Raw genomic sequence first — 14643 nt, 5'->3', positions numbered from 1 at the left:
CCAGACCGCACTTAAAACACTTATAGGTATGTCCCCATATGCGCTGGTATTTGGTAAGGCATGTCACTTGCCTTTGGAGCTAGAATATAAGGCATTGTGTGCGGTAAAGAAGCTGAATTTTGATTTGAAGAAGGTAGAGGAAGCGCGAAAAATGCAACTGGTTGAGCTAGAAGAATGGAGGAACAACGCATATGAAAATGCGAAGATTTATAAAGAGCGCACAAAATGCTGGCATGATCAACGAATATGCGGTAAGAACCTCCAAGTCGGGCAAAAGGTCTTGCTCTTCAATTCACGTCTGCGACTCTTCCCGGGAAAGCTAAAGTCACATTGGTCCGGACCGTTCGTAATTAGACAAGTATTTTCGCATGGCGTGGTTGAATTATCAAATGACGACGGAACCAACATATTCAAAGTCAATGGGCAGAGAGTAAAGGCATATCATGGAGAAGGTTGGCATCGCCGAGTCGACTCCATGGAACTAAAGAACTTTGAATAAAAACGAAAGTAGGTGGTCCCTGCATTATTAAATGATCACAATCTATCAGGGATGCAAGTTTTGGGAAACATCAATTATTCAACTCTTTTCCACTATTCAAAATTTTCACTTTATCCTTTCAATCTTTACATATCCTTATTTTTCTAAAAAAAAATTGCGATAACGAGTTTTATTTTGTTTAAAATAATTTGACCCTCTCTTTGTTTTTCTTGCAACGATCAAGGCACTGGATTGCGAAGATGTTACGCGATGAAGTACTTATCTTACTCCATCACTACAACCCAAAGAAGAGAGATCGCCGCAAATATGGATGCGTCAATACAATGCGAGCGACAGCGCAAAATTTGGGGGTGTACTCTTCCTTATCTTTATTTCAAATTTTGCGCTATCACATCGCATGTTAATTTTACAAGTTTTATCACTGCATCCTCTTTAATCACCACAATCATTTGACATAGATAAATTTAGTGAGTTACCGCATTCTGCTTCTTTGCCAAGTATGATTTCAATGATGAAAAATATGCTCCTATTTCTTTCGTATATACTAGAGTCAACTTAGTCTTAAGATAGTCACCTCATAAAATATTTCTCGAAGTTAGGGGTTTGCTAGCTTTCTTTCAAACTCTCTTTATAACACATTCTAGAACATCACATGATTTATTTTAATCTTTTGGCAATGAGGACATTGCCGCATTTTAAATTTGGAGGTGAGGTATTTATTTTCGACCTTGCTATTTTCTCTAAAAAAAATATTAAGAACAACAACTCCACTGTCAATGCAATGGGAAACCCATGTTGATAAAAGTTAAGTTGTGAAAGGCACTCACCCGTAGTTGGATGTCCACATGGCACACGTGGGGGCAAGCCAAAACGAAAGTAAGTCACCAAGATCAACGCATAAATAAATGACCGCAACACCACTGCCAAATAGGTATGAGTTTAGTCTGAGAAAGAGTGCATTGCTCGTAGTTGGATGTTCGCATGACACCTCGTGGGGGCAAGCCAAAACGAAGGCAAGGCACTCGGATCAGCATAAGGTCAGAAGAAAAAAAATATCAATGAAGAAAATTTTTTGTGCAAGGATAAAATCATTTGACACCCCGGTAGAAATTTTTCTTTTTGAAATAAATCATACTATGTTCCGGAATTTAGTAAAGTCCTTTTGAAAGTTAAACTTGTAGTCCCTAGGTCTTAGAAATATTTTAAGAAGAAACTTGAATAAGACTTAAGGAAATTCTGGTATATAGGATTTAAATGAAGTATCCTTGAGAAGTCTAGGAAAAGAACATTGTGGTTGACTTGCTAAAGGAATCTTTAGCTTATGCTTGAGGACAAGCATTGTTTAAATTTGGGGGTGTGATAACGGGCAGAAATGCACGTTATCATAATGATAAATTCTTAAACAATGTTGGATTGCATTGATGAAATATGTTACTTTGCATCCATTAAGCATCAATTTCATAATATTGCGATCGCATGCGTTCAACGCATTAGAACATTTGATTTTTTTATTTTTGTGCAGAATATACGTTAACGCAATGCAAAGATTGCGATCATAAGAATTCAGTGGTCGAGCACAACTTCACCACAAGGCTTTGCGTTCATCGTGCTCGCAAACATTCACCCGAGAAGGATCGCCGCAACTTGGTCAGCGCATCTGGGTGAAAGGCCAATTAAAAGCGATGGGACAGAAAGCTAATGACAGTCGAATCCAAATTAAGTTAATAGCCGATAACGGTCACAAAGTACATTCAGCTTTATTGGTGATAATTATTCGGCGCATCAGTCAGGAATTAAAGTTGTCCCATCTGTACAACCAGGAGAGAGAAGCCGCCTTTCACCATGGATGCTTTATAAATACCAAGGGCATTCTTCAAAGAAGGGGATAAGTAGTTGATTAGTTCACCGTTTAGTTCACGCCTTTGTCCATAGTTTTCCTTTCCATTTTAAGGCGGAGCAAGAGAAGAGTGGTGGTGTCGGAGATTGCTCAGGGCAACTCGAGAGAGAACCTTAGGGCGTAAAAGCAGAGAGTCGGCCAACTCTCGTGAGAGTGAGATTATCCTTAGAGCACGAGTAGAAATAGTGTAAACGCCTGGCAGCAAGAAATTGCTACTAGGCTCTTTATTATACTTGCATTGTTATTGTGTACTTCATCTTCATATATATACAATGGAAGTTTTATTTCTACATCTGTTCACTCTCTTAATACGCATGAGTAGCTAAACTAGTCGAATGGGTTGAGAAGAACTAAGCTAACATGACCTAGGAAGTTCATTGCTTGCGATTGTCTTGTTTTATACTGTGCAAAACACCCTTTAAAGCTACTCGAGAGAGAGTCTAAAGAAAAAACCTAATGTCTCGAGAGAGCTAGGTTAGAATCTGAACTCGAGAGAGCAAGATTAGACTTTCATAAACAAGAGATAGGGACTTAGAGATAAGCTCTGTTTGTCAACTTGTATTGCATACATCCTAGGAATAGGTATGATGATATGTGGTCGCCTTGTTTGTGTGTCATCACATAGACAAGAATTAAAAGTTTATGTGTAGGCCCTATAGACACCTTTGCACATACATCGCATGCGTTCTATCATTAGAAGCTACTGTTGTATGTATGTTGCATGATCGCAAGCATGAATGCATTCTAGGGAGTGTTAGCCGAAACCTTTCGCAACCCGTTCACCGCATATTCATCGCATCTCCCGTTTACCAACTCTTTTCAAACTCCGTCGCATTTTTTATTTATTGTTCAACGCAAATAACAAACCCAACACTTTATTTATTTAATCGGTTACCACAAAGTCTTCATAAAAATCACCAACGCAATCTGTTTTCACAAGTCCCTGTGTTCGACCCTGGACTTACCAAGAAACTTAGAGAAATTTACACTTGAATTCCGTTGGGAAAACTTGAGTGCACAATGCAATTCCATTAACGCATATCATCCACATTTCCACTTCATAAATTACAAGCATCAAGTTTTCTGAACGCAATCGAAGTTGCCAGGATCAGCGCATAAGCGCAACTTCTCTATCTGGTGCAAGCCAAAACAAATGAGACAAGAGTTGAGTTAAATATGGAAAGCAACCGAAGTTGAATGCCCGCATGACACACGTGGGGGTAAGTCAAAACGAAGAGCGTAACCAGGTTCAACGCCGCATTTGAATAAGTCATTGCAAAGTTTTGAAGTATTTTTTAATGAACGCATTCTCAAAAGCTAAACACAAAATTGCGGTGAATTAATAAAAGTTTTTGAGAAAAGGCTTGTTGGATCTAAACTTAGACAATATCTTTTTGAAGAAGCAGCCAAAGTGGAGGAGAGCATTGCAGTAATGGTCAAAGGTGCGTGTAAATTATATTCTGAGAAGCTGGTCATCGCAAAAGAAAGCATGAAGGTGAGTTAGAATTTCTTGAGCATAACGCATGCTTGAGGACAAGCATGATTTTAAGTTTAGGGGTGTGTAGAAATGCATGTCATCTTAGGCCTTTTACTTAGAATTATGAAGGTTGTTAGACAGAATATGCGGCAATCATATTAGGAATTCATGAGAAAAAGAGTTTGCGTCAATCAGCATGTCGAATCTTAGATAACCCGTTATTTTGCGTTAATTATGCGTTCAATGTTCTATTTTTGTAGCCAATGCAGGAAATGAACGCAAACGCGAAAACTGGACCACCGCATAGACGATCGCATGCGGAGAAACACTCCATCGCAAAGGCAAACGCATTGATCAACACATGGATGTTGCGGTAATCAGCCGTATGCGTCCATCGCATGGGAGTTGTGCTTGTCAAGCGATTGCGGTCATCATGTAGAGTTTTGGTATTAAGCAAATGTGGCCATTTAATGATTGCGGCTACACGACAATGCAAACTAATGGGATCAACGCAAGGTTGGTGGAATGAACGCATCAACGCATCTACCTCGAGAAAATCCAAAGTTGATGTTGACATTTCACCTACCATGTCGTTGGTGGCAGAGGTTCAGAAAAGGACTAATGCCAAACGTCAGACTCAGAGTAGTCAAATTAATGTTATCGGTGACCCAAGCTCTATAAATAGAAGCCGATGAGCTGAAATTCAAGTGATCCAAAGATTATCCCTCAAATCGAGGATTTTCCCCCCAATCCAGACAAACGCGTGAGAAGATGGCTGAGAGTTCTTCACCTCCTTCATCAATTCCGAGTGACGATCAGAGCCTTCGACCGGAGCTAGATCTCAAGAGAGTCAGCTCCTCCGCCCATCCATGGCACCACCGGCAGCCTTGACGCACATCCGCTAGAAGCAAAGTTTTACTTTCATCCAGTCATTTCTTTTTCCTTTCTTTTCCTATATTGTATTGTATGACATTTTGAATTAAGTAATTAATACAATCTATTTTCAATGCATTTCTCTGTTTCCTTCGACTCCATCTCCATCTTCTTTGCTTAGCATCTTTACTTTCATTGCAACACTTAGTGAGATTGCTTGGGTATTGCATACTTAGTCAGGTGAATTAGGAATATGAAGCATGTAGCAACCAACCGAGAGGCGTGCGTTGTACTAGTGTGTGAGTAATCATATTTGCTTAGTGTAAAGCTGCTGCAACGCCTGTCTATAGGCTAATTCATTGCTTGTCTTTAAGTAAATTCAGCAACAACCAACTGCCCGAGAGGGTAAGTGGTTGGTCACATTAAGCAATGTATGCATTGTTCACTAGAGATAGGAATAATCTTGCGTCAACCAAGTTCATGCGGTTACCTTGTCCTATGAGCGCATCATTCATCATTTAGGCATACTCGAGAGAGTAGTCTAAAACCCAAATCTAAGACTCGAGAGAGTGGATTGGAACACATAGATAAGAACGGGGAATTTAGAGATAAGCTCTGTTTGTTAACCTGCATCGATGCACCCTAGGAATAGGAATGATATTATGTGGTCGCATATTTGTGTGGATGTCATTTTGTCATCGCATAAATAGAAATAGAGGCTTATGTGTAGGCCCTGTAGACTTAGTACATATATCGTATGCATTATAGTATTAGAAGCGTATCATTCGCACCGAGAGATGGTTTACTATTGTATGTGGGTTGCATGATCGCATGGCTTGTGTTGACTAAGGTTGCTCTTACAATCACTCTTAAGTATTGCAATGAAAACATCTCCGCATTTTATCTATTTTCCCACACATTTATTTCATATCAAGGTTTGTCACATCTCTACCTTTCATGCATATTCTCATTGCGTTGTATGTTAGATAGGAGTAGGAGTAGGATTAACTTAGCAATATCCCCTCCATTCTTTTATTTATACTGCCGCATGCACATCACCACAAACATATAGTTACAAGTCCCTGTGTTCGACCTCGGATTACTCGAGAAACTTGTGTTCGCATTATACTTGGCGTGAGTGCAAGAAAACTTGTGGCATGATGCATGGTCATTGCATACATTCATTAACGCATTATCAGTCCAATGCATGACCATCGACGCGTGACTATCAACGCATATCTTAGGAACATGCATTGCATAATGCGTCCACGGGATTTTGGTTGTCGAGTAAAATTGACTTCTAATTTACCGCCATCACCACTCTCACCCATACTAATCAGAGGACCACCCTCAAAGGCAGAAGTTCCCAAAACACTCAAGATTAAGGTTATGTCACCTATGGTCATTTAGGTGAGATGTAAGTTTCAAGTATCAACGACGTTATATAAAGAGACTAGTCATCCCGTGGTCCGATCTTATACAAATTCTTTGTATAGGACATCCTCACATGCATGTCTCCACATGAATGGTCAGGATCAACCATCTGTAGTAGTTCACAACACTTGTAAACCTCTACAAAGTGGGTCGTATCTGTAGTGTCATTAGGATCAGGTATCCCTCCTTAATCCTTATACTACATACCTTTTTTATGTTATCACTTAAGGCATGATCCACATGTATATCTCATATACATGCTTAAGTTTACATACAATAACCATGAAGCTTTGTTTATTGGATATGAGTAAATGCCAAATAAAATAACTCTTATTTTATTCAGAATAATGTGTACAGTTTAAAAACTACGAGGCTCCGAGAGAATTAGGACATCAATCCCAACAGTCTCTACATGAATGATTTATGGATCACATCATTTGTATCAGTATACGAAATGGGTCGCATCCAATAATGTTACCAGGATGAGATACCCAATTTTATCCATATACTTATAGGCCATTTAGACTATATACTATTAACTTGATCCTGTTTATGTCACCACATAAAGTTAAAGTATTCATACTGTAGTCATGGATTTGTTTATTGGATTTTCATTATAGAATGCAATATCAATGTCTTTATTGAATTAAAATACTCAATAATATTTTATTGATAAATAGAAATGTTTAATACAAAATTTACGAACTGCGAGTTCTAGGACATTCCCAACAATCTTCCATTTGGACTAGGCCTCCAGCGAGAATAAATATATACAATACAATGTTGAGAAACAAAAAAGGGAAATACAATAAACTAGGGCATTAATAATACCATAGATATTCTCCCACTTGCCCTAGATTACGTTGTTCGAAGTCCTAGTCCAACCAGGTGGCCTTCGAACACTTTAGACGAGAGGGCCTTCGTAAATGGATCAGCAAGGTTGTCTTCATAGGCTATCTTCGTGACGATCACGTCTCCTCAGTGTACTATCTCTCTAATGAGATGGTACTTTCTTTCAATATGTTTTCTATGTTTGTGACTCCTTGGTTCTTTTGAGTTGGCAACCGCACCACTATTGTCACAATACTGTGTGATAGGTAGGTGCATATCTAGAACTACTTCCAAGTCAGCCAAGAATTTGCGTAGCCATACTGCTTCTTTAGTGGCTTCACATGCGGCTACGTATTCTGCTTCTATCTTGGAGTCAGCGATATAACTTTGCTTAATGCTTCTCCAAACTATAGCTTCTCCATTGAGAGCGAAAACTGATCCTGAAGTAGATTTCCTTGAATTTACATCGGTCTGGAAATCAGAATCAGTGTATCCAATAAGCATCAAATCCTTAGATCCATACACAAGCATAAAGTCCCTCGTTCTCCTTAGATACTTGAGGATGTTTTTTTACAACATTCCAATGATTGTGTCCTAGATTGGATTGGAACCTGCTGACGATTCCAACTGTAAAGCATATGTTGGGGCGTGTACATAACATTGCGTACATCAGGCTTCCAACTGCATATGCATATGGAATTCTTGTCATTTCCTCAACATCTTGAGGTGTCTTAGGACATTATTCCTTTAACAAATGAATTCCATGTCTAAAAGTTAACATACCTTTTTTGGAATTTTTCATATTATATCTTGACAACATCTTGTCTATATAAGATGCTTGAGACAGTGCTAGGGTTCTATTTTTTCGATTTCGAAAGATTTGTATCCATAGAACATATTGAGAATCATCCAAATATTTCATTTGGAATTGTGTTGCTAACCATCTCTTTACATTAGCAAAGAAGCTTTTCTCATTCCCAATGAGCAAGATATCATCAACATAAAGTACTAAGAATGCTATAATCTTGTTGATTGGTTTCTTGTATACACAAGATTCGTCAACATTCTGTCCAAAACCATAAGATTTGATCGCAATATCAAATCTTATATTCTAGGATCTTGGAGCTTGTTTTAATCCATAAATGGATCATTTACTATATTTCACAGTCATAACATGTGGCAATGGATAGAAGTATTCTAATTTATTTTATCATGGCAACAGGAGAAAAAGTTTCTTCATAATCAACCCCTTCTCTTTGGGTAAAACCTTTTTCCACGAATCTGGCTTTGTAGGTTTGCACCTTGTCGTTTTCTTCTGTAAATCCATTTGCAACATATAGGTTTAACCACATGTGGTTGATCTACAAGTTCCCAGATAGAGTTGAAGTACATAGACTCCATTTCAACGTCCATGGCTTTTATCCATTGTTCCTTGTCAACATCTTCTATTTCTTTTTTAAAGGTTAATAGATCCTTTAATCCATCATCATGTATGATGTTTTGAGTTTCTGTTAAATCCATATAGCATTCAGGTTGCTGAATAACCCTCCCACTACGTCGAGGCATACTCAACTCTTAAGACGGACGTGACGGGACAATAACAGTTGTTGATAGACCAACTTGATCAACAACTCTTATTGATTTTTCTGTAGCATCTTTGGTCATTTTTTGTAATATAAGTTTACTGCAACGTAGATGATTTTTAATATGATCTTCTTCCAAGAATGTAGCATTTTTCGATACAAATACTTTGTCTTCTTGGGGATCATAGAACAAACCTTCTTTTGTTTCTTTAGGGTATCCTACAAAAAAGCATAATTTCCAACGTGTTTCCAGATTCTTAGGATTTTGTACCAACACGTGTGCTAGAAAACCCCAGATACGAAAATGACTTAAACTAGTTTTGCATCCTTTCCATAATTCATACAGTGTTTCTGAAACACTTTTTAAAGGAACAACGTTTAGAATATATACTGAAGTCTGCACTGCATACCCCCAAAAGGACTGAGGTAACTGAGCATAACTCGTCATAGATTTCCATGTCTAACAAGGTTCAATTTCTCCTTTCTGCAATACCGTTTTGTTTGAATTCCATGATTTACTAGATAGTTCTAGAATTTTAAATCCATATACTCACCATCTCGATTAGATCGAAGTGTTTTAATTCTTTTACTTAACAAATTTTTTGTCTCGATCTTAAATTCTTTGAATTTTTCAAAAGTTTTAGACTTGTGACTTATTTAGTAAATGTAACTATATCTCGAGTAATCATCAATAAAACTGACAAAATACTGATAGCCTCCTCATGCTTTTACACTCATCGGATCACATAGGTCTAAATGTATAAGTTCGAAAGGCTCTTTGGCACGAAGACCTTTTCCAAAAAAATATATTTTTTGTCATTTTTTCCTCAAGACATGATTCACATGGAGGTAAAGAACTATCTTCTAACTGACTTAGATACTATTTTTTACCAGTCTCTCAATCTTATTGAGATTAATGTGACCAAGTCTGAGGTGCCAAAAATAGGCAATAGGAGAAATTTTCCATTTTTTGTTTTGAGTCTCAGCCGTTTTAAACACCTCTATATTTAGAATGGCCTTTGCTTCAGTTGGTTTTAATATGTACAAGTTATTTTCGAGTCTTGCAGAACAAATATGAACGCCTCTTGAAAAAATAAACACTTCATTAGATTCAAAAGATATTCTATACATATTTTCTAGCAGACAGGAAATGAAGATTAAGCTTCTTTTCATCTTAGGTACATAATATTGATTACGGGCAGAAATATATATTATTATAAGCCTTTTATTTAGAATTATGAGGGCTGTTAAGTAGAATATGCGGTGATTATACTGAGAATTCTTGAGAAAGTGAGCTTGCATCGGTCAGCAATGAAAATCTCGGCTAAACCACTATTATGCGTTATTTTGCGTCTAAATGTCTATTTTTGTAGCTAACACAAGAATCGATCACATGAGGTGAATCTCGCCATCGCAGAGGCGTCGCATATGCGATTGCATACGTTCGACGCATGGATGTAGCGGCCATTAACCGCATGCGTCCATCGCATAGAAGTTGCAGCTACAGAGTAATAACCATAATAGAGGGATGAATGCAAGGGTGGTGGAATGCGATGGTACTTCGGAAACCAAGCATGAACGCATGAGTATCAAAAGATGATGTTGACATTTCACCTACCACGCCGTTAGTAGCAAAGATTCAGTGCAGGTCCATCACGCCATTAGCAGTAGAAATTCAGAGAATGACCATTAATGCTGTCGGCGATCAAGTTCTATAAATACAAGCCTTAGAGCACAACTTCAAATCATCCAAGCTTCTGTCTGAGGACAAATCTTTGTGATCCAGATGAAAAGCATGAGAAGATAGTCTTGAGAGTTCTTCATTCCTTCAACCATTCCGAGTGACGACCGGAGCTTCGCCGGAGATAGATCTCAAAAGAGGCTATTCCACCGCCCGTCCATGGCACCACCGGCAGCCTTGACACACATCTGATTGAAGCAAGACATTGCCCATCTGGCCCTTCATATCTCTTTTATCTCTATATTATATTACATTATGGCTTAAGAGATTAATACATTGTGTGATCAATGCATTTCTCTAATTCCTTCGATTCCATCTTCATTTACCTCTTCTTATTTTCCTTTACTCTCATTATAACGACTAAATAAGATTACTAGAGTATCGCATACTTAATCATGTGACATAGACATATGAAGAATGTAGCAAACCACCGAAAGGTGTGCGTTGTGCCGGTATTATGAGAAAATCATATTTGTTTAGTGTTAAGCTATAGTAACGCTTGTCTATGAGCTAATCAGTAGCGACTAGCTGCCCGAGAGGGTAAGTAGTTGAACGCATTAAGAAAAGTAAGCAGTGTTCCTAGAGATAGGAATAATCTTATGTCCACCATATTTTATGTGATTACCTTGTCTTATGAGCGCATCATTCATCATTTGGGCATACTTGGGAGAATAATATAAAATCTAGGCTTGAGAGAGTCAGATTGGAACGCATAAGCAAGAATAGAAGCTTAGGAATAAGTTCTACTTGCTATTACACAGTGTATGCACCCTATAGATAGGATATGAAAGTATGCAGTCACATTGCACGCGTCTAGAAGTAGGATACGGTAGTATGCAGTCACCTTGTTTATGTGTGAAGCACGTGAGCAAGAATAGAGACTTAGACATAAGTTCTATCGACACTATCGCATATGCATCGCATGCATCTTCATCAAGTGTATATAACATAATCGCATAGCTTGCACTGGCTGGGATTACCCTTGCGTTCAAGCTTATTGATGCGGTTAAGACATCCCCGCCATTTTATCTATTTTCCCATGCATCTTATTATGCGTTAACAGTTGCCGTGTCTCTAACTCTCATAGTCATACTTTCATTGCTTAATCTGTTAGTTAGGAATAGGAGTAGCGCATAGCCCTTAACTTCAATATTCTTTTATTCTTCGCCGCAAACACATTACCTCTAGCTACAAATCCCTGAGTTCGACCTCGGATCATGTCGAAAAACTTGCGATCTCGTTATAATTGGCGAGAGAGCAAGAAAACTTGTGGCAGGAAGGCATAGTCATCAGTCGCATATTGCATATCCTTTAGTCCAACGCATGACCAGCGACGCATGGAAAACGAATAATGAACGCATATTTATTCACTCCATTTTCCACACATCAAATATACATTCCTAAGTAAGATGAAAGATTCTCCAAAAAATAACTTGACATCTCCCACTACATGAGCTGAAATGACTTCACCCGTTCCCACCTTGAAAGTCATTTCCTGTTCAGAAAGTTATCTTCAAGAACTAGTTTCCTGTAGAAAAGTGCAAACATGATTAGCGGCGCCTGAATCTAATATCCAGGTTAGGTGAGTATTCTCCACTAGACATGTTTCAACTACTAGTAAATCTAATTTACCTTGTTTCGCCTTTTTCGCTTTCTTTTTTGCTAAATACTTTAGGCAGTTACACTTCTAGTACCCATCCTCTCTGCAATGGAAACATTTTCCTTTGGGAGTCTTGTTTTTGTTTTTATTTTTCTTAGCAGTGGTTTTCTTATTCCCTTTACCCTTCTTCTTCATTTGTACAGACTTGTCTTTTGCAAAAGAGGGAACAAAACATTCCGTACCTTGCTAAAAAACCCTTCTGGCCCAACCCTATACACTCTAAGATCCTTTTTCAAATCTCCTAGTCCCTGCGGAAGAAAGGAAAAAGAATTGTTATCAGTTGGTTTTGTTCCAGACGTCAACCCTAAAAAACTTCTTAGATCGAGAAATAACATTTACTTCTTTTTCTTTAAGTTTCATTATAGACTGATATGTCTGTAACTCGTTCAACAACATAGTCAAATTATAAGTAATTTTGTTCATAACAGCATTGGTTTTGAAAGGCAGATAACTCTTTGAAGAGATTCCAATATCATACTGACTTGACTTATCTCATCTATCATCGCCCCATGAGCCTCAGCAATATTAAAATGGACCATCATATCGAGAACATGCTCTCTAACGTTGAAACCATCTTTCATGCGAGTACTGTGAACATACTTAATGGCTTTATGTCGAACAAAGGATGACGGTTGCCCGAACATCTCCTGAAGTGACGCCATTATCTCATGGGAGATGGGCATTACCTCATGTTTCTTATTAAGTACATTAGATATACTTGCTAAGATGTAAGCTCGGGCTTTTTCGTTAGCCCTAACCCACCAATTATAGATGTTCCGAACATTTCGGTTCGCTGTTGTACTGGGAACCGAGGACATTACTCTGTCGACACAAACCTCAAATCATCCACAACAAATATCATATTGATGTTGGATATTCAATTTGAATATCCTTCACCGTTAAACTTATCGGAAGCTAGCAGTTGTATAATTGAATTCGACATTGCTGAAAAAATTTAAACAAATTCTATTAAACTTTATGCATCTAAATCCAAATTTAGCAAGAATAATAAAATACCCAAAAAAATCTTTATTTATTTGCAACGATACTTTAGTGATTTAGAATAGTTGCTACCTTGTGGCAGTCAAAAATTCCTTCACTGAAGTAAGACAATCTTGACCAAATACTATATCAGAATAACTCTTTATTCTTATAGTTCTTTTTTGTTATCATTTTCGGTCAAGATCTTTACTAACAATTAGTAATTTTTGTAAGTGTGACCCGCCATTTTCAAATTTTATAGAATGGTATAAATATGCCTTCGAAATGAAGACAATATCCAAGACGGAACTATAAGACCCTATTCATTTCTGAAGCTTGGGTTGTTTTGAATCCTATGTTATAACCCTCCATGGGGATCGTCGTGGTTAACGACTAGCTAATGCCGCCTAAAAACGACAACAGGTGCAACATAAGAATCTCACGGTTCAAACTAATGAAGGAGACTATAGGACAATGTTGACACATTTCCTTCACCCACTTACTATGAACTACTTCCCCCATTCACCTTGTTATTGACCCATGCAAACACTTTCTGTATGGAGTAGTCGCGGTAAAAGCGACATGAAGCCGAGCATGGATCTCACGGTGTGAACTCTTGGGGACGTGAGAGCTATTAACTTTATATCAAATATATTGTTAATCTTCTACTAAAGTGTTCTAAATGTTTGGGTATTCATTTACTTAGGTTTTATTACAGCTGATCTAAGAAAAACCTAAGTCTATGTGATTTTATCCAAGTATTAACCTACAATGTCTATGTGTCTGAACCAGTTTTAACCTTATACCGCTCACACAAGCTCATAAAATCAGTTAACAACACTTAATATTTCGATCATAATCCCCAGGTAGAAGGTGTTACGTAAACTGTCAACTTAAGTACCTCTAGCCTTAGACAAGTTTATGAACCGATTTGAGTTTGTATCCAAAATTTTATAAGGTAACAATCTATTTTAACCGTTAAAACTAGTTGTTAACCTAAGTGAGCATGTTGTTTATCTCTATTATGGATTTTAAAGTCTAATTTCATTTTATAACTAACTTATAAAACAAACATGCTTTAAACCAACCATAACATGCTTCAAAGGCAAAAAATTAACATAACAATTACATCAATTTTTAACAAACCCTTAAAATATGCATACTATGTATTATAACTAATTATAACATACAATAATGCATGTAACATGTTTGCCTATGGTGGGATTTTAAAGCTAAAATAGCATACTTTATGCACTAACATGTTTAATTCAAAAATAATACACATCAAATGCATAAAATAATTAAATAATACTAACATGGTTCAACTTTGGCATTCTAAACCAACAAATAAGCTAAATTATTACAATAATAGGTCAAAAATAACTTTAATTTGATGAAAAATCGCTAGACCGACCCGAACCACCTGAACCGGACCACCAAGGCACCAAAGGATGTTGAACCGGACTGGTTTGAAGGAGAACCGATCGAACCAGCTCCTTCAACTCACAAACCGACTGGACAACGCGGGAAGAAAAAAAGCCTTAGGATGAACAGCGTCGTGATGCTACATCCTAGTTGTAACGCTGTTCATCAGCAAGTCCGTGGCGTTGCAACGCTCGATGAACAGCATCGTGACGCTCCTAGGCAGAATGCTCAGTTCCAGTTTT

The sequence above is a fragment of the Benincasa hispida genome, chromosome 2, assembly GCF_027475165.1.
Source record: "Benincasa hispida cultivar pf3 chromosome 2, pf3_genome.v1.1, whole genome shotgun sequence".
NCBI classification, from domain to species: Eukaryota; Viridiplantae; Streptophyta; class Magnoliopsida; order Cucurbitales; family Cucurbitaceae; genus Benincasa; species Benincasa hispida.
The sequence above is the reverse complement of the archived record's forward strand: the minus strand, read 5'-3'. Positions refer to the sequence as shown.